The 27,125-nt window shown below is 45.7% G+C and overlaps 1 protein-coding gene across 9 annotated transcripts in view; it reads left to right on the top strand.

Moving 5' to 3' along the window:
* The window catches only part of LOC109882959 (extracellular sulfatase Sulf-2-like), a 286,145-nt gene that overhangs the window by 7,056 nt on the left and 251,964 nt on the right, over positions 1-27,125 (top strand). For all 9 annotated transcript variants that reach the window (XM_031803860.1, XM_031803857.1, XM_031803863.1 and 6 more), the window contains one exon: positions 24,397-24,470. The gene's annotated coding sequence lies outside the window, so the exon portion shown is untranslated. Of the gene's footprint in view, positions 1-24,396; positions 24,471-27,125 lie in introns of those variants that run through there.

The raw sequence follows: 27,125 nt of genomic DNA, 5'->3' as shown, positions 1-27,125 counted from the left end.
CTACATGTTACATCACCTCTACATGTTACACCATGTTACACCACCTCTACATGTTACACCACCTCTACATGTTACATCTCCTCTACATGTTACACCACCTGCACATGTTACACAATGTTAGATCACCTCTACAGGTTACATCACCTCTGCATGTTACACCACCTCTACATGTTACACCACCTCTACATGTTACATCACCTCTGCATGTTACACCACCTCTACATGTTACACAATGTTACACCACCTCTACATGTTACACCACCTGCACATGTTACACCACGTTACATCACCTCTACACGTTACATCACCTCTACATGTTACATCACCTCTGCATGTTACACCACCTCTACATGTTACACCACCTCTACATGTTACATCACCTCTGCATGTTACACCACCTCTACATGTTACACAATGTTACACCACCTCTACATGTTACACCACCTCTACATGTTACATCACCTCTACATGTTACACCACCTCTACATGTTACACCATGTTACCCCACCTCTGCATGTTACACCACGTTACATCAACTCTACATGTTACACCATGTTACACTACCTCTACATGTTACATCACCTCTACATGTTACACCATGTTACACTACCTCCACATGTTACATCACCTCTGCATGTTACATCACCTCTACATGTTACATCAACTCTACATGTTACACCACCTCTACATGTTACACCATGTTACATCACCTCTACATGTTACACCATCTCTACATGTTACATCATGTTACTCCACCTTTACATGTTACACCACCTCTACATGTTACATCACCTCTACATGTTACCCCACCTCTACATGTTACACAATGTTACACCACGTTACATCACCTCTACATGTTACACCACCTCTACATGTAAACACCATGTTACATCACCTCTACATGTTACACCACCTCTACATGTTACACCATGTTACACCACCTCTACATGTTACACCACCTGTACATGTTACACCACCTGTACATGTTACACCACCTGTACATGTTACATCACCTCTACATGTTACATCATCTCTACATGTTACACCACCTCTACATGTTACACCACCTCTACATGTTACATCATGTTACTCCACATCTACTTGTTACACCACCTCTACATTTTACATCACCTCTACATGTTACACCATGTTACATCACCTCTACATGTTACACCACCTGTACATGTTACACCATGTTACTCCACCTCTACATATTACACCACCTCTACATTTTACACCACCTCTACATGTTACACCATGTTACATCACCTCTACATGTTACACCACCTGTACATGTTACACCATGTTACTCCACCTCTACATATTACACCACCTCTACATTTTACACCACCTCTACATGTTACACCATGTTACACCACCTGTACATGTTACATCACCTCTACATTTTACACCATCTCTACATGTTACATCATGTTACTCCACCTTTACATGTTACACCACCTCTACATGTTACATCACCTCTACATGTTACCCCACCTCTACATGTTACACAATGTTACACCACGTTACATCACCTCTACATGTTACACCACCTCTACATGTAAACACCATGTTACATCACCTCTACATGTTACACCACCTCTACATGTTACACCATGTTACACCACCTGTACATGTTACACCACCTGTACATGTTACACCACCTGTACATGTTACACCACCTGTACATGTTACACCACCTGTACATGTTACATCACCTCTACATGTTACATCATCTCTACATGTTACACCACCTCTACATGTTACACCACCTCTACATGTTACATCATGTTACTCCACATCTACATGTTACACCACCTGTACATGTTACACCATGTTACTCCACCTCTACATGTTACACCACCTCTACATTTTACACCACCTCTACATGTTACACCATGTTACACCACCTGTACATGTTACATCACCTCTACATTTTACACCACCTCTGCATGTTACACCATGTTACACCACCTGTACATGTTACACCACCTCTACATGTTACACCACCTGTACATGTTACACCACCTGTACATGTTACATCACCTCTACATGTTACATCATCTCTACATGTTACACCACCTCCACATGTTACATCACCTCTACATGTTACACCATGTTACACCACCTCTACATGTTACGCCATGTTACACCACCTCTACATGTTACACCACCTCTACATGTTACACCACCTCTACATGTTACACCACCTCCACATGTTACATCACCTCTACATGTTACACCACCTCTACATGTTACATCACCTCTACATGTTACACCTCCTCTACATGTTACACCATGTTACATCACCTCTACATGTTACACCATGTTACACCACCTCTACATGTTACACCACCTCTACATGTTACACCACCTCTACATGTTACACCACCTCTACATGTTACACAACCTCTACATGTTACACCATGTTACACCACCTCTACATGTTACACCACCTCTACATGTTACACTACCTCTACATGTTACACCATCTTACACCACCTCTACATGTTACACCATGTTACACCATCTTACACCACCTCTACATGTTACACCATCTTACACCACCTCTACATGTTACACCACCTCTACATGTTACACCACCTCTACATGTTACACCACCTCTAGATGGTTAATGTACTGTATCACTGACTCTCTTTCATCTTGGTTGATCCTTTGGAAATTCATTAGATTTTCTTTCTCCACATCAAAGTAACTTGATAAAATCTATATTCTCTGTGATTGGATTTAAAGTGAGCATGTCGAGCTGTTGAGGATGAATTCAGCTTATATTCTCTACCCCTTCAGTGGAATGAAACAGCCTTGTAGTTTGGGCCTATTCTTCTAACCTGGCACTGTTTACAGCATGTTGCTATAGGTGAGTCTGTCTATGGGCTGCATGACTGTGAGGGAGATTGTGTGTTTGGTTCCCCATGTTAAGATCTCTGTTCTCCTTCTCTCTATTAATATCCAGAGGTCAGGGGTCAAACTGTTGGAGCAGGATGTTTTTGAACACCTCACGCGGAGGTTTACTGTCTGTGTAGAACGTGCTCCTGTTCTCTGTTTTATGTTCCATCGACGTGCCCTGGAATACTGTAACTGTTTGGTGCTGGTGTTTGGTGCTGGTGCTGGTGCTGGTGCTGGTGCTGGTGCTGGTGCATGCCACCTTGTGCGTCTGTTTGTCCGTTACTTTTCAGTGATCAGCAGTATGTGTGGGTTGACTAAGTGGAGGTAGCCTTGCGGTTAAGAGCATTGGGCTATTAACAGAAACGTTTCTGGTTCGAATCCCTGAGCCGACTAGGTGAACAATCTGCGAATGTGCCCTTGAGGCAAGGCAATTACACCTAATTGGACCTGTATGTCGCTTTAGATAACAATGTGTAAACAAATATATATATACATTCTGTTTGTTGTGTAAAAGTTATAAACATCTACTTATTCCAGCCCAGATGTGAGCCATTGATTAATGGAACCCACAGAACATCAGGGGGAATAGTGAAACCCACAGAACATCAAGGAGAATAGTGGAACCCATAGAACATCAGGGGGAATAGTGGAACCCACAGAACATCTTGCAAAGCACTGCTCTCCCCTCTTCCGGTTTCAACTTTGATCTCACACCGGTCTGTAGTACACACACACACACGCGCACGCACACACACACACACACACACACACACACACACACACACACACACACACACACACACACACACACACACACGATACAGACACTTATACGAATATGAAGAGTTTGGCCAAGGGATCTGTGTTGGTTTTGATAGCCCAGCTCCTTTGCGGCAGAGCTGTGCTCCTTGGACGAAACCCTAAATGGGGTTAACCCTTTTTTGACCATATGATTCACATTACTCAGAGTAAGCTTGTGCTGAACACAGTCATGCTGCTGGTTCCTTCTCTGTTTCCCAGTTAAACCAGCCTTGGCTGTGCACACACAAATATCACACACACAGAGGGACCAAAGTGGGCAGACATAGAGGCCCCAGTGCTCTCCTGTAGAGGGAACAGACACAGAGGCCCCAGTGCTCTCATGTAGAGGGAACAGACACAGAGGCCCCAGTGCTCTCCTGTAGAGGGAACAGACACAGAGGCCCCAGTGCTCTCCTGTAGAGGGAACAGACACAGAGGCCCCAGTGCTCTCCTGTAGAGGGAACAGACACAGAGGCCCCAGTGCTCTCATGTAGAGGGAACAGACACAGAGGCCCCAGTGCTCTCCTGTAGAGGGAACAGCGGATCAGAAGGAATACATCCAGCTAAAGCTAAAGCCCTGTGAATATTTCATGAGGCCGCCCTGGCCCGGCAGAGCAGGAGCGCAGTCTGAGTGATGTAATCGTGCCAGTCATTAGTACTGGGTAGTTTTTGGCTTAGGAACAGAAATCAGTGTACTTTAGAAGCAAGGGGAACAAGGAACCATCCTAACTGTATGTGACACAGAAAAAAAGAGAATTAGACCGAGGCAGAGAGTGGAGGAGAGGGGGGGGGGAAAGACTTGGGAGAGAGAAATGGAGAGAGAGAGGGTAGAGACAAGTGGTCTCACAGTATGTCCCCAATATCCTCACCTCTGTCTACCTGCAGGCCCTCCCCTTCTCCTCCCCTCTTCTCACCCTCCATCCCCTCTCAACTCCACTTCTCCTCTCCTCTCAGCACCATCTCTTCCCCTCTCCTCTCCTCCCCCTCCCTCTCCCTCCCCTCTCAGCACCATCTCTTCCCCTCTCCTCCCCCTCCCTCTCCCTCCCCTCTCAGCACCATCTCTTCCCCTCTCCTCCCCTCCCCCTCCCTCCCCTCGCAGCACCATCTCTTCCCCTCTCCTCCCCTCCCCCTCCCTCCCCTCTCAGCACCATCTCTTCCCCCCTCTCCTCTTCTCCAATCCCACCTCACCCTCTCCCCTCTCAGCATCATCTCTTCCCCCTTCTCTTCCCTCCCCCTCCCTCTCTTCTCAGCATCATCTCTTCCCCCTTCTCTTCCCTCCCCCTCCCTCCCCTCTCAGCATCATCTCTTCCCCCTTCTCTTCCCTCCCTCCCCTCTCAGCATCATCTCTTTCCCCTTCTCTTCCCTCCCCCTCCCTCTCTTCTCAGCATCATCTCTTCCCCCTTCTCTTCCCTCCCGCTCCCTCTCTTCTCAGCATCATCTCTTCCCCCTTCTCTTCCCTCCCCCTCCCTCCCCTCTCAGCATCATCTCTTCCCCCTTCTCTTCCCTCCCCCTCCCTCCCCTCTCAGCATCATCTCTTTCCCCTTCTCTTCCCTCCCCCTCCCTCCCCTCTCAGCTCCATAGAGTGTAGAGTGTGTACTCTGAGATGATGAGCTGGTGTTTCAGTACGGACTGATACGCTGTGTGTGTGTGTGTGTTGTGGATGTTCACGTGTATCAGAGTGTCAGCTGGAATCTGTTCAGAATCCATCCGCTGTGTGAGTGTTTAAACACGGCGCTCGTTTAGAGAGAGGGCGGGGTCGAGAGGAACAACCCTGTTGTGACATTCACACCACACAGGACATTAGAGATGCTGCAACACCGTCCTACCACCAGAGACAAAACACATCAACGGCTACTGCATGTCTCCTGCTGGCGCTCTGGCTTTCCTCAACGTTACTACACAGCACTCTAGAGGACTCTGCTTTTAACTCCACCAAAGGATTCAGTGGGTTTTCTTGATCTTCTTTCCTCTGTCTTATTCCTCCCTGTGAGATGACTTAGAGCAGTTCGAGTGACGAGGGGGAAGCGAGGCAGAACAGATTGGGTTTGATCCGGATTTAAACTTCTGTTCCAAATAAGGGTGACTTCCTGGATTTGTCTTGGAAAAGCACCTTGACATTTTTAGAGGCAAATGAAGTGTGGATGGGAGCTGTTTTCGTTCTTCATTTCCCTAGGGTCGTTCTGAAAGTGCACAACAGGTAGACTCTCAATCCACAACCCAGCGATGCACCCCAGATGTATTGCAAGTGTGTGTGTGTGTTTTTGCTTTTGTATGTGTGATGTGTTTGTGTCCATTTTTGTGCACTTATGTATTGCTTGTTTGTTACCATATCGGTGTGTGTGTGTAGGTGTGTGTGTGAAGCTGTGTGTGTAAACCACGCTGTGCTGTCAGCTTCTCTGAAATGGTTATGTTCTATCTGACTCATCACATACATTGCTGTTACTCATTCATCAAGTTTGCAGACGACACAACAGCGGTAGGCCTGAATATCAACGATGTCGAGAGAGCCTACAGGGAGGAGGTGAGGGCCCTGGAAAATAGGAGGGAAAAGGAAAATAACCTCTCCCTCAACATCAACAAAACGAAGGAGCTGATCGTAGACTAAATGAGACATCAGAGGGAGTATGCCCCTAATCCACATCGACGGGACCACAGTGGAGAAGGTTCTCGGCGTACACATCACTGATAGTCTGAAATGGTCCACCCACACAGACAGTGTGGTGAAGTGTGGTGAAGAAGGCGCAACAGCGCCTCTTCAACCTCAGGAGGCTGACAAAATTTGGCCTGTTACCTAAAACCCTCACAAAATGTTAGATGCACCATCACCGCCTGCGCCTTCGTCAACCGCAGGGCTCTCCAGAGGGTGGTGCAGATCATCAAGGACCTCTGTCACTAGGGTCACGGCCTGTTCACACTTCTATCATCCAGAACGCGAGGTCAGAACAGGTGCATCAAAGCTGTGACCGAGAGACTGAAAACAGCTTTTATCTCATGGCCATCACTGTTAAATAGTCACCTCTGCCAGGTACCCAGTCCTGAACTTTAGTCACTGTCACTAGCCAGCTACCACCCAGTTACACTAACATACATTTTAGAGGCTGCTGCCCTATGTACATTTTCATGGAACACTGGTAACTTTAATAATGTTTACATACCGTTTTACCCATTTCATATACATATACTGTATTCTAGTCAAGGCCTATCCTATTGAACTATTTCTGTACAGATGCTTTTCTTCAGATATACCACATATTATATCCATATACTGTCAATATTGTCTATATATCCCATCACATACATACAGTATACAGAGGGCATTCAGGAAGGTATTCACATACCTTGCTGTTCTCCACATTTAGTTATGGTAGAACCTTATTCTAAATTTGAATAATTTTTTACCCTCATAAATCTACTACACACAGTAATGATGAAGCAAAAATATTTTTTTTAATACATTTTAGTGAATTTATAAAAATAGAAAAAACTGATATCACTATTCAGATCTTTTACTCAGTACTTTGTTGAATCACCTTTGGCAGCGAGTACAGCCTCGAGTGTTCTTGGGTAAGATGCTACAAGCTTGGAACACCTGTATTTGGGGAGTTTCTCCCATTCTTCTCTGCAGATCATCTCAAGCTCTGTCAGGTTGGATGGGGAGCGTAACTACACAGCTATTTTTAGGTCTCTCCAGAGATGTTTGATTGGGTTCAAGTCCGGGCTCTGGCTGGGCCACTCAAGAACATTTAGAGAGTTGTCCTGAAGGCACTACTGGGTTGTCTTGGCTGTGTGCTTAGGGTCGTTGTCCTGTTGGAAGGTGAACCTTCACCCCAGTCGGAGGTCTTGAGCTCTCTGGAGCAGGTTTTCACCAAGGATCTCTCTGTACTTTGCGCCGTTCATCTTTCCCTTGATCTTGACTAGTCTCTCAGTCTGTGCCGCTGAATAACATCCCCACAGCATGATGCCGCCACCACCATGCTTCACCGTAGGGATGGTTCCAGGTTTCCTCCAGACGTGATACTTGGCATTCAGGCCAGAGTTCAATCTTGGTTTCGTCAGACCAGAGAATCTTGTTTCTCATGGTCAGAGAGTCCATTAGGTGCCCCAAGAGGGCTGTCATGTGCCTTTACTGAGGAGTGGCTTCCGTTTGGCCACTCTACCATAAAGGCCTGATAGGTGGAATGCTGAAGAGATGGTTGTCCTTCTGGAAGATTCTCCCATCGCCACATAGGAACTCTGGAGCTCTGTCTGATTGACCACTGAGTTCTTGGTCACCTCATTGACCAAGGCCCTTCTCCCCCAATTGCTCAGTTTGGCTGGGCAGCCAGCTCTAGTGAGCGTTTTGATGGTTCCAAAGTTCTTCCATTTAAGAATGATGGAGGCAACTGTGTTCTTGGGGGATCTTCAATACAGAATACATTTTTGTCTCTGAGCTCTACGGACAACTCCTTCAACCTCATGGCTTGGTTTTTGCTCTGACATGCACTGTCAACTGTGGGACCTTATACAGACAGGTGTTTGCCTTTCCAAACCATGTCCAATCAATTGAATTTACCACAGGTGGACTCCAATCAAGTTGTAAGAAACATCACAGGATTGATCAATGGAAAAAGGCACTTGAGCTAAATTCCGAGTCTTAACAAAATGTGGAAACAGTGAAAGGGGCTGTATACTTTCCGAATGCACTGTGTGTGTGTGTGTGTGTGTGTGAGACAGTGTGTGTGTGTGTGTGTGTTTCAGCGGGATGTTATTCAGCGGCACGGACTGAGAGGCTAGTCAAGATCAAGGGAAAGATGAACGGCGCAAAGTACAGAGAGATCCTTGGTGAAAACCTGCTCCAGAGCGCTCAACATATACAGTGCCTTGCGAAAGTATTCGGCCCCTTTGAACTTTGCGACCTTTTGCCACATTTCAGGCTTCAAACATAAAGATATAAAACTGTATTTTATTGTGATGAATCAACAACAAGTGGGACACAATCATGACGTGGAACGACATTTATTGGATATTTCAAACTTTTTTAACAAATCAAAAACAAAGCAAAATTATTCAGCCCCCTTAAGTTAATACTTTGTAGTGCCACCTTTTGCTGCGATTACAGCTGTAAGTCGCTTGGGGTATGTCTCTATCAGTTTTGCACATCGAGAGACTGAAATTTTTTCCCATTCCTCCTTGCAAAACAGCTCGAGCTCAGTGAGGAGCATTTGAAAACAGCAGTTTTCAGTTCTTTCCACAGATTCTCGATTGGATTCAGGTCTGGACTTTGACTTGGCCATTCTAACACCTGGATATGTTTATTTTTGAACCATTCCATTGTAGATTTTGCTTTATGTTTTGGATCATTGTCTTGTTGGAAGACAAATCTCCGTCCCAGTCTCAGGTCTTTTGCAGACTCCATCAGGTTTTCTTCCAGAATGGTCCTGTATTTGGCTCCATCCATCTTCCCATCAATTTTAACCATCTTCCCTGTCCCTGCTGAAGAAAAGCAGGCCCAAACCATGATGCTGCCACCACCATGTTTGACAGTGGGGATGGGTGATGAGCGGTGTTGCTTTTACGCCAAACATAACGTTTTGCATTGTTGCCAAAAAGTTCAATTTTGGTTTCATCTGACCAGAGCACCTTCTTCCACATGTTTGGTGTGTCTCCCAGGTGGCTTGTGGCAAACTTTAAACGACACTTTTTATGGATATCTTTAAGAAATGGCTTTCTTCTTGCCACTCTTCCATAAAGGCCAGATTTGTGCAATATACGACTGATTGTTGTCCTATGGACAGAGTCTCCCACCTCAGCTGTAGATCTCTGCAGTTCATCCAGAGTGATCATGGGCCTCTTGGCTGCATCTCTGATCAGTCTTCTCCTTGTATGAGCTGAAAGTTTAGAGGGACGGCCAGGTCTTGGCAGATTTGCAGTGGTCTGATACTCCTTCCATTTCAATATTATCGCTTGCACAGTGCTCCTTGGGATGTTTAAAGCTTGGGAAATCTTTTTGTATCCAAATCCGGCTTTAAACTTCTTCACAACAGTATCTCGGACCTGCCTGGTGTGTTCCTTGTTCTTCATGATGCTCTCTGCGCTTTTAACGGACCTCTGAGACTATCACAGTGCAGGTGCATTTATACGGAGACTTGATTACACACAGGTGTAACATTGGATCATTCAGAGATCTTCACTGAACTTCTGGAGAGAGTTTGCTGCACTGAAAGTAAAGGGGCTGAATAATTTTGCACGCCCAATTTTTCAGTTTTTGATTTGTTAAAAAAGTTTTAAATATCCAATAAATGTCGTTCCACTTCATGATTGTGTCCCACTTGTTGTTGATTCTTCACAAAAAAATACAGTTTTATATCTTTATTTTTGAAGCCTGAAATGTGGCAAAAGGTTGCAAAGTTCAAGGGGGCCGAATACTTTCGCAAGGCACTGTATACTCGCAATTTTTATTTTACTGCTGCTCATTAATTACTTGTTACTTTATTTCTTATCCGTAATTTTTTAAAGTGCATTGTTGGTTAGGGGATCGTAAGTCATCATTTCACCGTAAGGTGAACACCTGTTGTATTCAGCATTTCACTGTAAGGTGAAAACCTGTTGTATTCGGCACTTGTGACTAATACAATTTGATTTGATAAGTGATTAGATCAACTGCTTGCTTGGCACTGAGTGTTTCAAGCCTCTCTCTCTCTCTCTCTCTCTCTCTCTCTCTCTCTCAGTACCTAACCCCCATACATACATCCACCACCCTAACATCCATACACACCACTACCACCACCCATACACACCTCCACCTGAGACTCACACTTCACCTTCAACTCTAGTCCCTTCCCATCCCTTTTTCACTTTCACCCTGTAAAGCCTTTTTAAATCACTCAAAACATTCAGCCTCTGTTCCCTTACCGCACGCTCAGCAAATACTCTCCAGACCTCCCACTGCGGCCCCCCGACCTCTGGTCTGGGCTGGGGCTGTTGCAGTAGGGATGTGGAGGTTATAGACCTGTATCATAGTTCTGGATTAGACAGGGTTTCCTCTGTAGAGATCGAGAGAGAGAGGGTGTGTCGAGAAGGAAAGAGAGAGAGAGAGAGAGAGAGAGAGGAAGGAGAGAGATGGGAAGAAGGGAGAGAGAGAGGGTGTGTCGAAGGAAAGAGAGAGAGAGGAAAGAGAGATAGGGAGAAGGGAGAGAGAGGAAGAAGGGGAGAGAGAGAGGAAGAAGGGGGAGGGAGAGAGAGGAAGGAGAGAGATAGGGAGAGAGAGAGGAAGAAGGGCGGAGGGAGAGAGAAAGTGAGAGTAGAGAGAGAAAGAGAGAGGAGAGAAAGAAGAGGGGGATGAGAGAGAGGAGAGGAGAGAAAGAGAGGAGAGGAGAGAAAGAGAGGAGCGAGAGATAAGGGTCACGGAGTGCACCTCCACACTGCTCTGGAGCGCGAGCTTTAAGTACACATATGCCTCTTCACTCCCTCTATCAATTCAATTTCAATTCAAGGGGATTTATTGGCATGGGAAACATATGTTTACATTGCCAAAGCAAGGGAAATAGATAATAAAGAAAAGTGAAATTAAAAATGAACAGTGAACATTACACAAAAGTTCCAAAAGAATAAAGACATTTCAAATGTCATATTTTGTATATAGTGTTGTTATGATGTGCAAATAGTTCAAGTACAAAAGGGAAAATAACTGAACATAAATATGGGTTGTTTTTACAATGGTGTTTGTTCTTCACCCTTTTCTTGTGGCAGCAGGTCACACATTTTGCTGCTGTGATGGCACACTGTGATATTTCACCCAGTAGATATGAGTGTTTATCAAAATTGGGTTTGTTTTCAAAATCTTTGTGGATCAGTGTAATCTAAGGGAAATATGTGTCTCTAATATGGTCATACATTTGGCAGGCGGTTAGGAGGTGCAATTCAGTTTCCACCTCATTTTGTGGGTAGTGTGCACATAGCTTGTCTTCTCTTGACCGTCAGGTCTGCCTACGGCAGCCTTTCTCAACAGCAAGGCTATGCTCACTGAGTTTGCACATCGTCAAAGATTTCCTTAAGTTTGGGTCAGTCACAGTTGTCATGACTGTCCTGATCAGGTCAGGTTACAGGAGTCCACAACCCTACAGATTATCTCTCAACCCCAACAGAGGAGGAGAGATCTAGGGGTCTGAAGATGTGGGGGGTTTTCTGACCCCTCACGCCCCTGGTAAATCTCAGGCCACAGACAAATTCCTTTTGTTCTGTTACTATGGAGAACCAGCCTCAGAACATTAAACCTGAAATAAAGGGACTTTGGAACAATGGTTTCCGTCAGCCACCATGGTGGTCATGACGATAGATGGAATATGAACATGTATGTCATTTTTGTTTTGTTATTAAAGGTTAATAGATGACGTTGTTATGAAAACATTAACTTTAAGAGTTTTCCCAGTATATGTTTGATGTTTATACATTGTACATTGTGTGGAAAATGTCAAAATCAAAGAGAATGTTTTGGTAAAGATGAAATGTGAAGTTGTCTAAAATTGGATTTGAGTCAAATCTAGACCTTGCTCTTAACTTGGTACGCCCAGAGAATTGCCCAAAAGGCGGGTACGCCCACTTCTGACCCAAGGGTAAAAAACCGGTGAGTAAAGAATTTACAGATAAGACTACGTGACCCAAGTTGCAGCCGAGGTCTAAAAAGTAAACCAACCCAAAACGCAACACAAGTTTGAAGACAAATAAATATTTTTCTACCCAAGCTACGGATGAGCAGCTGTGTCTAAGCGGGTGAATTCAAGTCGAACCACCTAGCCTCCACTCCCCATCGAATCGTGGTATCTACACTGTTTCATTCCTACGCTGTGAGCTCTGAGCTACAGAGCTGTCTGTCCTCAGAAGAGACCTTCCAGAGCAAGGGCGAGGGAACAGACTCGGAAGCCAAAAGGACACTGACATCGTGAGGACGACCAGAGGGGTGTGCCGGAGAAGTGCGTCATTGAGCAGCCTGAACGGTCCACACGGAGAGTCCACGGAGACCTTCCCCACGTAATTACATCATTAAATTCTGACCCATAAGAGCGGCAGTTTGGGGCAAGGCTAGGGTTAGAATAAGCATAGCTGACAAATTCAAACAAATGTATATTTATCTCATGCACTTTTTCTCTCTCTTTTAAACCCCCATTTTGGGTAACACGCGCCATAGTGTGTTGGCCCGTTATACTAAGTTCTAATCAATAGCCTGGAATGTGTTTTTGTGTGTGTATATCTTTTATCATCATTTTAGCTTTCTAGTAAATAAATACTCAACTAAGATTGGTGTGGTACGAACTCATTGGTGAGACCCGGGTCCGTGCAGATTCCCGTATTATGTGACGTTCAGAACGAGACTGTAGAGGTAACTGATTAATTAGGGGCTGTTGTAAAGTCGCTATTCTGATATTCTTTGAGTTAATTTGGGAAATAGAAACTCAATTAAACTTATTTTCCCATGGTGCCCCAGGTTAATGAGTTAATAATTGCTTGATTCAGTTAATCATGCAATTAGAAACCTTTAATCATTCGATGAGCAACAGTCGTCACATTAACTAATACACCGTCACGACACAGTGGTCAAGTATTCTGCCACTGTGTACTCTCTGTTTAGTGCCAAATTGGACCAGCTTGCTTAGGGGACACTTCTCCGGGTTCATCTCTCATATGATGGCTTTGTTTTGGAAGGTTTGGGAATCGATCCTTTTAGGTGGTTGTAGAATTGAAAGGTTTGGGAATCGATCCTTTTAGGTGGTTGTAGAATTGAACAGTTTGGGAATCGATCCTTTTAGGTGGTTGTAGAATTGAACAGTTTGGGAATCGATCCTTTTAGGTGGTTGTAGAATTGAAAGTTTATTTTCTGGATTTGGATAATTAGCAGGTATTGGCCTAATTCTGCTCTGCTTTATTTGGTGTTTTACGTTGTAGACGGAGGATATTTTTTACATAATTCTGCATTCAGAGTCTCAATCTGGTGTTTGTCCCATTTTGTGAATTCTTGATTGGTGAGCGGACCCCAGACCTCACAACCATAAAGGGCAATGGGTTCTATGACTGATTCAAGTATTTTTAGCCAGATTCTAATTGGTATGTCAAATTTTATGTTCCTTTTGATGGCATAGAAGGCCCTTCTTGCCTTGTCTCAGATCATTCACAGCTTTGTGTAAGTTACCTGTGGCACTGATGTTTAGGCCGAGGTAGGTATAGTTGTTTGTATGGTCTAGGGCAATGGATGGGGTTTGCATTTGTGGTCCTTGCTACTGGACCTTTTTTGGAACACCATTATTTTTGTCTTAATGAGATTTACTGTCTGGGCCCAGGTCTGACAGAATCTGTACAGAAGGTGCTGGCTAGCGGAGTAGAAAACTTGAAAATGAAAGAGAGCAGCACACTCTAGGAGCTCAGATGCAAAAATGTAATTACCAACGTTTCGACAGCCAAGCTGTCTTCACCAGGGTATTAGGGTTTTGCCAATTTGAACCCTTGTTGTTTATGTTCGTGGATTTTACAATGTCGTATGTATTTCCCACATGACCACTTTCCATCAATTTGTATAGCAGACCCTCATGCTAAATTGAGGCAAAAGCTTTTTTGAAATCAACAAAGCATGAGAAGACTTTTCCTTTGTTTTGGTTTGTTTCTCTGTCATTGAGGGGGTGCAGGGTGAATACCTGGTTTGTCGTACGGAAATTTGGTAAAGAGCCAGTTTGCTCAGTACAATGTTTTCACTGAGGAAATGTACTTGTCTGCTGTTAATGATAATGCAGAGTTTTTCCTAAGGTTGCGGTTGACACACATCCCATTGTAGTTATTGGGGCAAATTTGTCTCCACTTTGTGGATTGGGGTGATCAGTCCTTGGTTTGCAAATATTGGGGAAGATGCCAGAGCTAAGAATGATGTTAAAGAGTTTATGCATAGCCAATTTGAATTTGTGGTCTGAATATTTTATTGTTTCATTTAGAACACCGTCAACACCTGTAGTTCATTCAATGAATTTGGAGAATCCAGTGGGCTCTGGTAGTCTCTTTATTACAGGGGGTTTATACATACATCTCCATTTTGGTTAAATAACTCTTCGTGTTGTTGTTTGTTTATTGTTTTCCAATTTTCCCAGAAGTGGTTAGAGTCTATGGATTCTTCAATTACATTGAGCTGATTTCTGACGTGCTGTTCCTTCTTTTTCCATAGTGCATTTCTATATATTTTTGTAATTCACCATAGTTAAGGTGTAGGCTCAGGGTTTCTGCGTCTCTATGTTTTTGGTTGGATAGATTTCTCAATTTATTTCTTAGGTTTTTGCATTCTTCATCAAACCATTTGTCTTTGTTGTTAATTTTCTTAGGTTTTGTGCTTGACATTTTTAGATTTGATAGGGAAGCTGAGAGGTCAAAATGCCTGTTTAGGCTTTCTACTGCCAAGTTTATATCTTCGGTGTTACAGCAAAACGTTTTGTCCAGGAAGTTGTCGAAAAGGGATTGAATTAGTTGTTGCCTAAATGTTTTTTGTTAGGTTTCCACACGACTTTCCTTCCACCTAGAGCATTGCTTAATATTATTCAGTTCCTTTGGCTTTGATGCCTCATGATTGAGTATTGCTCTGTTCAAATAGACTGTGATTTTGCTGTTCTCCCTCCCTCCCTCCCTCACTCACTCACTCACTCACTCACTCACTCACTCACTCACTCACTCACTCCCTCCACCATGAACACTGATCATATTGAGAATCATTATATACTCTGACACTCCTGTTGTTCAAATCAGCCTGACCTTGCTGCTGCCATCATGCGTCTGTCTGTCTCTGTCTCTGTCTGTAACCTTGCGGCTGCAGGGGTTGATACGTTAGGTTCTCTGTCTTGAGTGATGTCTGCTCTTGAGAGGGGCATGTGGCTGCGTGTAGCCACAGCAGATGCCTACCTGGTCTGCCATATAGACACTAGGTGCCTGCTGCAACCTCCGAGAGACACGCACCCAGATAAGGTGACAGGAAGTATTAGCAAACAGAGGGGAGGGAGGGGGCTGGGAGGGGAGGGGAGCGAGGATAGGGGAGACGCAGGCTGTGTCTAAAACTTCATAGAAGAGAAGGGTAGAAAGTGTAAAAGGAGAGAGGTGGAAAAAGATATGGGGGTAGAATGTTAAGTGTGGGGGGTGGTGGGAGTAGGTGCAAGGGGGAACCAGGTGAAAGAGGATGTGAGGGGGGGGGGGGGGGGGGAGTGTGTGTGAGGGGGGCTAGGTGGAGAGGAGACCTGTCCATGCTGCAGTGTGTGTCAGAGCGCTAGGTAAAGCCCAGACAGAGCAGATCATGCTGCGGTGTATGTCAGAGCGCTAGGTAAAGCCCAGACAGAGCAGATCATGCTGCGGTGTATGTCAGAGCGCTAGGTAAAGCCCAGACAGAGCAGCGTTCTCTTCCTATCTGTCTCCAGGTAAAGCTCTCATTTCATGCTCCACTGAGATCCAGCTTCCCACCACTCCTCCTCCTCCTCCACCACCTCCTCCTCTTTCAATTTCTTACCCACTCTCTTCTGTGTCTTTCCCTCTTTTTTGCTTCTAGAGTGTCAGCTTTCTGTGTTCTCCACCCATTCTACTCCTCTTTCCTCTCTAACACCACACATTCTTACCTCTCACACACAGGAGATGTCACGATAAACTTTAATAAATGATGACAGATAAGGCAGCTGATGTATATTTGATTCTGGGGAGGGGGAAGCATTGGGGGGGGGGGCATAGGGGTTGGGGTTGTGTGTGTCGGGGGTAGGAGGGCATCGATGTCTCCCCGGCATCATGCTGGGCTTTGTGTGTCGTTTGGCCTGTCTGAGGAGACCAATTAGGGAGGAGGAGGAAGTTGGGTTGGGCCTGTGCTGAGGAAGGCCTGAGATTAAATCCGATCCTCTGGTCAGAGCAGCCACGGCCCTGTAGTAAACAGCTGGACTGCACCCAAACTCAGACACCCTCATTACTCTGGACTTTGGCAACGTGTCTGTGATTTATTTTTAATCAGCTACCTCAATCTCAGACAGAGACAGAGCACTGTGAAAACCCCAAAATGCTTTTGTTTGTTCAGGGACCACAGTTCCAGTAATGTTGATTAATGTCCCTTGTAAAACTAAATTCAATACAGTAAAAAAGTTACGCAAAGTGTTTTTAAAAAGAGTGATGAAGGAAGTGAGGAAGAGTGCAAATACAAATATGAAAATAATATAAGGAAGACACAAATATTGAAAAGGGGGTCTCAATAGGTCTCTTTCTCCCTTTGTTCATTGAACAGAGCATATTCATTACCTACTTGACTTACAAGTAGGTCAGGTGGTCTTCCACTTGGCACAATGATGGATTGAGATTGTGCCCTGGCCAGAGTGGCTCTTAGGACCATGAGGTTTCTCTGTGCAGTGTTTCAATGCAGCAGGTCAGAGGACTGTGAGGTTTCTCTGTGCAGTGTTTCAATGCAGCAGGTCAGAGGACTGTGAGGTTTCTCTGTGCAGTGTTTCAATGCAGCAGGTCAGAGGACTGTGAGGTTTCTCTGTGCAGTGTTTCAATGCAGCAGGTCAGAGGACTGTGAGGTTTCTCTGTGCAGTGTTTGAATATAGCAGGTCCCTGTTTGTGTTGTCTGTAATCCCGAGTGACATGAGTTAAGTTCAGCTCAACTCACCAGGCACCCTCATTTCACTGCTGACTCCCCTGGGAGGAGGGGAGGGGCAGAAAGAGCCAGAGACCTGCCTGTCAGGAGGATTAAAGGCATCCGCATTGCTTCCCATCTCAAACAGTTCATAACATTTTGTGCATATATTATGATGACGTTTTTGTTAGTTTTGGTTTTCGACAAGGGTTTTTCGGGTGTTTAGTGCAGGCAAGCCGATATCTACGCCCCTTTGTATGTGATTGGTCAACAGTAGGGATTCTTCAATTATGTGTTTGTTGTCAATCAACGAGAGACCACTCGTTTTCATGCACATATTTTCACTTGAGAAATACTCCACCAAAATTGCGCGACTAAGATCTCCTCGGCAAAAACGTCAACATTTCTGACAGATTTCTTGAATTCTTAGATTCATTCTGACGATACTTGGTACGGCGTTTCAGGAGGGACAAACAGTACTATTGCCATTTTTTCCCCCCCCGGTTTTTACAAACGAAGGTCTTTTAAGGGAGTATGAGAGCAGCAGAGGGAAAGAGAGAAGGAGATTAGAGAGAGAGATGAGAGAGGGTTCCACCCCTCGCTCTCTGACAGTGTGTGTTTCTATGGATGTGCTTGTGTGTGAGAGAGAGAGAGAGAGAGAGAGAGAGAGAGAGAGAGAGAGAGAGAGAGAGAGAGAGAGAGAGAGAGAGAGAGAGAGAGAGAGAGAGAGAGAGAGAGAGAGAGAGAGAGAGAGAGAGAGAGAGAGAGAGAGAGAGAGAGAGAGAGAGAGAGAGAGAGAGAGAGAGAGAGAGAGGAGAGAGAGAGAGAGAGAGAGAGAGAGAGAGAGAGAGAGAGAGAGAGAGAGAGAGAGAGAGAGAGAGAGAGAGAGAGAGAGAGAGAGAGAGAGAGAGAGAGAGAGAGAGAGAGAGAGAGAGAGAAGGAGAGAGAGAGAGAGAGAGAGAGAGAGAGAGAGAGAGAGAGAGAGAGAGAGAGAGAGGAGAGAGAGAGAGAGAGAGAGAGAGAGAGAGAGAGGAGAGAGAGAGAGAGAGGAGAGAGAGAGAGAGAGGAGGAGAGAGAGAGAGAGAGAGAGAGAGAGAGAGAGAGAGAGAGAGAGAGAGAGAGAGAGAGAGAGAGAGAGAGACTAGTTCACACAACACAGGACCACTCATTTACTGACTACTGTTTTTCTACTGTGTGCTAACTGTCTATAGTCTGTCTACCTTCTACTTTCTGTTGAATGTCTGTCTGTCTGTCTGCCTTGTTAACGTCATTAAAACATCAATACGGAACACAATGGCTGATACTGCTGGCTGCAGGCCAGTGTCTAACAAAGGACCAGCGTTGTTACTCAAACCCCATCCACCCCCGACTCCTCTCCTACTGAAACAAGCTGCACAGCCAGACAGCTTTTGAAATGGAGATTTACAAATAATGAAAACAGCAGACCAGTGTGAAAAGTGATTCCACATCGAAAGGACAGGAATTGGTTGGTTCTATCCCTCTGTTGGCAGTTCTACAGTTCCACCCGTACATTCGCAGTGGTATTTCATCTGGCCAATCAGGATTCCCCAAAAAACCCAAATAAGGACAGTTCGGCCCCTGCCCTTTACTGCAGGTCAAGGTGTTTGCAGGTCATTATGTTTTTAAATATGTTTCTCAAGTCATAAGGTTTTCCCCTTTGACTCTAGAGATGGACATCAAGAACAAGTATGTCCTCTTCCTGTCACTCACAGCTGACTGACAGACATCTACATGGAAAGGGCTCTCAGAGGGCCAGGGTCAGAGACGGTGTGTGTGTCCTCTTGTGTATGTGCTTGCACGTGAAGTTCCAGATGAATACCTGACAGCTCTGGCTCAGTTATGGCTCAGCTCTGGCTCAGTTATGGCTCAGCTCTGGCTCAGTTATGGCTCAGCTCTGGCTCAGCTCTGGCTCAGCTCTGGCTCAGCTCTGGCTCAGCTCTGGCTCAGCTCTGGCTTAGCTCTGGCTCAGCTATGGCTCAGCTATGGCTCAGCTATGGCTCAGCTATGGCTCAGCTATGGCTCTTTTGCGAAAGTGGTGGGTCTACTTGTGTATCTCATCTTTCCTTACTAGTCCTCTCATCTTTCCTTACTCCTCCACTCACCATTACTCCCCCCTCCTCTCGTCTTCTCTCACTCCTCATCTTTCCTCACCGCTCCTCATCTCTCCTCATCCTTCTCTCAACTTCCTCACTCCTCCGCTCATCTTTCCTCATCCTGCTCTCTTCTTCCCTCATCCTCCTCTAATCTTCTCTCACTCCTCATCTTTCCTCATCCTGCTTTCTTCTTCTCTCATCCTTCTCTAATCTTCTCTCACTCCTCATCTTTCCTCATCCTGCTCTCTTCTTCCCTCATCCTTCTCTAATCATCTCTCACTCCTCATCTTTCCTCATCCTGCTCTTTTCTTCCCTCATCCTTCTCTAATCATCTCTCACTCCTCATCTTTCCTCATCCTGCTCTCTTCTTCCCTCATCCTCCTCTAATCTTCTCTCACTCCTCATCTTTCCTCATCCTGCTCTCTTCTTCCCTCATCCTCCTCTAATCTTCTCTTACTCCTCATCTTTCCTCATCCTGCTCTCTTCTTCCCTCATCCTCCTCTAATCTTCTCTCACTCCTCATCTTTCCTCATCCTGCTCTCTTCTTCCCTCATCCTCCTCTAATCTTTCCTCACTCCATATCTTTCCTCACTCCTCTTCTCCGCATAATTTCTCACCCCTCTCCTCATCATTTCTCACCCCTCTTCTCATCATTTCTCACCACTCCTTTCATCTTTCCTCACCCCTACTCTCATCTTTCCTTACCCCTCTCATCTTTCCTTACCCCTCATCATTTCTCACCCTCTTCTCATCATTTCTCACCCCTCCTCTCATCTTTCCTTACCCCTCTCATCATTTCTCACCCCTCTTCTCATCTTTTCTCACCCCTCCTCATCTTTCCTTACCCCTCTCATCTTTTCTCACCCCTCTTCTCATCTTTTCTCACCCTCCTCATCTTTCCTCACCCCTCCTCTCATCTTTCCTCACCCCTCCTCTCATCTTTCCTCACCCCTCCTCATCTTTCCTCACCCCTCCTCATCTTTCCTCACCCCTCCTCATCTTTCCTCACCCCTCTTACCTTTTTCCTCTTTCTCTTTTTGTACCACTCTATTGCATCCCATCCCCTGTGCAGACAGGCGCTCCCCTCACAACCTCAGAGAACTGAGGGAATCCTGTTCAGTTTGTAAATAAGGTGTATCTGTTAGGATTGAACTGGGATATTATAAATAAAGTAGTCAAAAGTTTACTGTTTGGTCCCAGACATGCTAAGCTACCCTCTTGTTGGTAAAGTTGAGAGGTTAGCATGTCTTGAGTATATGATATTTGACCCTCCTTTCACCCATTCATCATTATCCATGATTCGTTCAGGATTATCTGTAATCATGATAGCATCCACATTAATAATGTAGAAATGTTTAGAAACATTATATTCTTATTTATAATAAAAGGTACTCCAAAATGACACAATACATTATTTACCATTGATTTCTGTTGGGCTCAAAATAATCTGAAAAACAACCAAAACTAACTGCAAAATGCATCCCCAGCAAGTTTGTAGAGCTACTAGTATGATGTAGTCATTGAGCGCTAGGAATATGGGACCAAATACTACACTTTTGACAACCTAAAAAAATGTTTAGGAGTGTCAATCATTTTCATACCTGCCTTCTTGAGGATATAATTTTTTGTTGAAAATCACTTTCTCTGAGCACATGTATTAGTATATTAACAATATAATCTCCCCATGTTTTTTTTTGCATACAATATAGTTCATTATTTGAGTGATTTATTTTCTATAATTATTTTCTATAATGTTTGTATTAGTGGTGTAGACTGGATTCATGTGTACCACACCTCAGGCTGAATATTTCAATAAAAAGGTTTACAGTAAGAATACGAAAAGGTTTAAAAGACATTTTGAAAATGATAGATTTGTACTATGTTATCATTATAGATCTACATTTCTACACACAATATCTTTTTTTAGAGGGAACAAATCATTAAAAAATGAAATACAGTTTGCAATTCTTCATTTCAAAGCCCTCTTAAAATCTTCCTGACCTCCTCCATGTTAGAACGGCCCATAAATACAATGCAGTCCATTGAGTTGGACAATGCAACTCAGTCAAGTGGATCTGACATGAAGATATGTGTGAATAAAGATTCATTGCCGTTGATCTCTTCACCTGTCCTCCGTGATCAGTAACCCCAAAAAATAACAACATTGCTTTGGGTTTGTGGTTTTTGAAAGGGAATCCACTATCTCTCTCTCAGCGAGGGGAGCTATGCTCGGCCCCAGTGGACGGATAATTGTCGGCCATGGAGAAGCTCTTATCCACTCCGAAGGTTTTTCTTTTTTTAGAGAGAAACAGGTTAATAAGAGCTCTTGACAGTTTATTTATTTTCTCCACTTGGCCAAATGACGAGCCAAATGAGTATCTAAGTGTGTGCATGTTGTATTATATTTCTTAAATGAATCCTCAGCTTCATCTTTATTCCTCAGTAGAAGTTTGCCCGTTAAAGCATTGGTTTCAGGATTGTGGGGGGTGGACTGTAAGGACATTAATTGGCCATCTTGTGTCGCTATGTGAACCAGGAGCTGGCTGCTGTTCTGTGTTGCTCCTAATTAAAAGAGCCTCCGATGCCGTGTGAGTGTGAGCATCAATCAGCCTGGTGAGGATGGAGGGTAATGAGAGAGTACATCTGTGTCTCAAATGACAGCAAACCTGGTTTCAAAAGACAAATAAAACTACACCTCACGGCACAACGACTCTCCCCCCTGGCGAGGGGACGGTCTAAAGTTATACTGTTACATACAGTATGTGTAACTGGTAGATGCACACACACACACACACACACACACACACACACACACACACACACACACACACACACACACACACACACACACACACACACACACACACACACCATGTTATTGTTTTTAAATGTATGTCAATTGTAAAGTATTTTGTCTGAAATGTCTTTTTCGTTATGTGTCGGACCCCAGCAAGACTAGCTGTCACCATTGGCGTCGGCTAATGGGGATCCTAATAAAAATCTCTAGTGACATCAAGTCTTTGCTGCAGCCTCCATCTCAGAGCTGTAATAGTTTATGTTCCTCCCTTGGTCTTCTGAATGAGCATCTCTCCAGGCTCCCTGCTACCCGTCTGTGTTGCCAGGTCTTGTAAAGATCCAGAGAAGCTGGCTATTTGTCGCTGGGTTGTGTTGGCCGCCTTCTGAGCTCCCGCTCTGTTAATTGGGCAGGTTTTATTTCAGGGGCCCACGGCACAGTGGGAATTGGAAGCACAAAGTGCAGCATGAAAAAAATATGGCAGAAAGTCTTTTTTTTTTTTCATCCAATTGCGTCTCTCAAACCCTGACATCAGTATTCCGCTCAGACATGGAGTCAGACTAAAATAGAAAAAGAGCAAAAGCGAGAGAGGGAGAATGGGTGGAAGGGGACAGAGAGAGGGAGAGGGGAGGGATGGAAGGGGACAGGGAGAGGAGAGGGGAGGGATGGAAGGGGACAGGGAGAGGGAGAATGAGTGGAAGGGGACAGAGAGAGGGAGAGGGGAGGGATGGAAGGGGACAGGGAGAGGAGAGGGGAGGGATGGAAGGGGACAGGGAGAGGGAGAATGAGTGGAAGGGGACAGAGAGAGGGAGAGGGAGATTGATGGAAGGGGACAGAGAGAGGGAGAGGGAGAATGGGTGGAAGGGGACAGAGAGAGGGAGAATGAGTGGAAGAGGACAAAGAGGGACATTGGGTGGAAGAGGACAGAGGGAGGAAGAACGATGGAAAGGGACAGAGAGAGGGAGAATGGGTGGAAGAGGACAGAGAGAGGGAGAATGGGTGGAAGAGGACAGAGAGAGGGAGGGAGAGGAGAGAGATGGAAGGGGACAGAGAGAGGGAGAATGGGTGGAAGAGGACAGAGGGAGGAAGAACGATGGAAAGGGACAGAGAGAGGGAGAATGGGTGGAAGAGGACAGAGAGAGGGAGAATGGGTGGAAGAGGACAGAGAGAGGGAGAACGATGGAAGGGGACAGGGAGAGGGAGAAGGGGTGTAAGGGGACAGAGAGAGAGAGGGGAGAGGAGAGAGATGGAAGGGGACAGAGAGAGGGAGAGGAGAGGGATGGAAGGGGACAGAGAGAGGGAGAGGAGAGGGATGGAAGGGGACAGAGAGAAGGGGACAGAGAGAGGGAGAATGATGGAAGGGGAGGGGAGAGGAGAGGGATGGAAGGGAGGGGACAGAGAGAGGGTGAAGGGGTGGAAGGGGACAGAGAGAGAGAGGGAGAGGAGAGAGATGGAAGGGGACAGAGAGAGGGAGAATGGGTGGAAGAGGACAGAGAGAGGGAGAATGGGTGGAAGAGGACAGAGGGAGGAAGAACGATGGAAAGGGACAGAGAGAGGGAGAATGGGTGGAAGAGGACAGAGAGAGGGAGAATGGGTGGAAGAGGACAGAGAGAGGGAGAACGATGGAAGGGGACAGAGAGAGGGAGAGGGAGAAGGGGTGTAAGGGGACAGAGAGAGAGAGGGAGAGGAGAGGGATGGAAGGGGACAGAGAGAGGGAGAGGAGAGGGATGGAAGGGGACAGAGAGAAGGGGACAGAGAGAGGGAGAACGATGGAAGGGGACAGAGAGAGGGAGAGGGAGAAGTGGTGTAAGGGGAGAGGGAGTGGGGAGTGGTGGAAGAGGACAGAGAGAGGGAGAAGGGGTGTAAGGGGAGAGTGAGAGGGGAGTGGTGGAAGAGGACAGAGAGACAGGCAAACATTGAAGTCTTTTGATTGCAAATGCGCCTCTCCCTCCGTCCCCCTTTCTCTCTTTCTCTCACCATCTTGTTTTAAATTAGAATTGAGTCGAGCCGTAGGTGAAATGAGTCACTGCCAGCGCGGGAGAGCGAAGGAGAAAGAGAAGGAGAGACGGAGGAGTGGGTATACAGGATGCAAAGAAAGAGGCGCTTTGTTCTGACTTGTGCTTTGTGTTGCTCTTCACCCTGAGATGACTCCAGCTCTGTTTGTGCTTGTTTTCATATAGCCTTGAGTCCAGCCGCTCCTCCACACATAAAGAGACTCCGACCATCCCCAGAGAACCCAACCTTCCATTCACAGGTGAGTGACGGGGGTTAGAGACCTGATGAGTAACAGATGCTGAGGGACGGTGGTGTTGCTGCTGTGAGAAAGGGGGGTTTGGGGTTGAGGATGTATCTGCTGCTGTCTCTGTCCTCATACCACTGCTAGCTGAATCCCTCTGGCAGCGTCAGTGACGGCTCTCGCTCACTCTGCAATTTCACACAACACACCACAACACAGTAATTTGTCAGGGGGACGGGCAGCAGGGAGCCTGTCAAAAGAGACAGAGAGAGAGAGTGATAGAAGAGAGGGAACAACGATGGAGGAGAGTGAAGATTGAAAGGGTTGAACATGGGATGTGGGGCTGTTGGTCGGTCCATGTGGGGCTGTTGGTCGGTCCATGTGGGGCTGTTGGTCGGTCCATGTGGGGCTGTTGGTCGGTCCATGTGGGGCTGTTGTCGGTCCATGTGGGCTGTGGTCGGTCCATGTGGGGCTGTTGGTCGATCCATGTGGGGCTGTTGGTCGGTCCATGTGGGGCTGTTGGTCGATCCATGTGGGGCTGTTGGTCGGTCCATATGGGGCTGTTGGTCGGTCCATGTGGGGCTGTTGGTCGGTCCATGTGGGGCTGTTGGTCGGTCCATGTGGGGCTGTTGGTCGGTCCATGTGGGGCTGTTGGTCGGTCCATGTGGGGCTGTTGGTCGGTCCATGTGGGGCTGTTGGTCGGTACGTGGGGCTGTTGGTCGATCCATGTGGGGCTGTTGGTCGATCCATGTGGGGCTGTTGGTCGATCCATATGGGGCTGTTGGTCGGTCCATGTGGGGCTGTTGGTCGGTCCATGTGGGCTGTAGGGTGTTGTGGGTATGTCCTCCACCCATTACCCATGATGACATTCCAAAAGTGTGACCTGCTGAGGGGGAGGAACAGGAGCCTCACATTCCTGATTAATGATGAAGTATCTCTGTGCTGAGGGGAATGAGCATACATGTACACACACACACACACATACGTACGCACACACACGAACACGTGCGTACGCACACACATACAGGTACACTCCCTTGGTAGCTGTGTAGGAAAAATATAACACAGTTAGTGGTCTGTGAAGTTTCAGTTCATCACTGATCTAAACCAGCGCATAACTGACTGTCTCTGTCTCTGTCTCTCTCTCTCTGTCTCTCTCTCTCTCTCTGTCTCTCTCTCTCTGTCTCTCTCTCTCTGTCTCTCTCTCTCTGTCTCTCTCTCTCTCTCTGTCTCTCTCTCTCGCTCTCCCTCGCTCTCCCTCTCTCTCTCTCTCTCTCTCTCTCTCGCTCTCTCTCTCTCTGCCTAAGCAAGTGAAATAGATAATAAAAAAAATATTTACAATGGTGTTTGTTCTTCACAGGTCACACATGTTGGTGCTGTGATGGCACACTGTGGTATTTCACCCAGTAGATATGGGAGTTTATCAAAACTGGGTTTGTTTTCCAATTCTTTGTGGATCTGTGTAATCTGAGGGAAATATGTGTCTCTAATATGGTCATACATTTGGCAGGAGGTTAAGAAGTTCAGCTCAGTTCAGTTTCCACCTCATTTTGTGGGCAGATAGCCTGTCTTCTCTTGAGAGTCAGGTCTGCCTACGGCGGCCTTTCTCAATAGCAAGGCTATGCTCACTGAGTCTGTACATAGTCAAAGCTTTCCTGGGGCGGCAGTATATCCTAGGGGGCGGCAGTGTATCCTAGTGGTTAGAGCGTTGGACTAGTAACCGGAAGGTTGCAAGTTCAAATCCCCGAGCTGACAAGGTACAAATCTGTCGTTCTGCCGCTGAACAGGCAGTTAACCCACTGTTCCTAGGCCGTCATTGAAAATAAGAATTTGTTCTTAACTGACTTGCCTAGTTAAATAAAGGTACAATTAAAATGTAATTAAAGAAGTTTGGGTCAGTCACAGTGGTCAGGTATTCGGACACTGTGTACTCTCTGTTTAGCATTCTAGTTTGCTCTGATTTTCTTGTTAATTATTTCCAATGTGTCAAGTAATTTTCTTTTCGTTTTCTTATGATTTGGTTGGGTCTAATTTGTGTTGCTGTCCTGATTATTTGTGGGGTCTTTTTGTGTTTGTAAACACAGCCCAGGACCAGCTTGCTTAGGGGACTCTTCTCCAGGTTCATCTCTCTGTAGGAAATGGCTTTGTTATGGAAGGTTTGGGAATCACTTCCTTTTAGGTGGTTGTAGATTTTTGATAATACTCTCTCTCTCCTAACTCTCTCTCTCTCTCTCTCTCTCTCTCTCTCTCTCTCTCTCTCTCTCTCTCTAACTCTCTCTCTCTCTAACTCTCTCTCTCTCTCTAACTCTCTCTCTCTCTCTAACTCTCTCTCTCTCTAACTCTCTCTCTCTCTAACTCTCTCTCTCTCTCTAACTCTCTCTCTCTCTCTCTCTCTCTCTCTCTCTCTAACTCTCTCTCTCTCTAACCTCTTAACTCTCTCTCTCTCTAACTCTCTCTCTCTCTAACTCTCTCTCTCTCTCTCTCTCTAACTCTCTCTCTCTCTCTCTAACTCTCTCTCTCTCTCTCTCTCTCTCTAACTCTCTCTAACTCTCTCTAACTCTCTCTCTCTCTAACTCTCTCTAACTCTCTCTCTCTCTAACTCTCTCTCTCTCTCTCTCTCTCTAACTCTCTCTCTCTAACTCTCTCTCTAACTCTCTCTCTCTCTTAACTCTC

The sequence above is a fragment of the Oncorhynchus kisutch genome, linkage group LG24 (genome assembly GCF_002021735.2).
Source record: "Oncorhynchus kisutch isolate 150728-3 linkage group LG24, Okis_V2, whole genome shotgun sequence".
NCBI lineage: Eukaryota > Metazoa > Chordata > Actinopteri > Salmoniformes > Salmonidae > Oncorhynchus > Oncorhynchus kisutch.
This window is presented reverse-complemented; position numbering and strand designations above follow the sequence as displayed.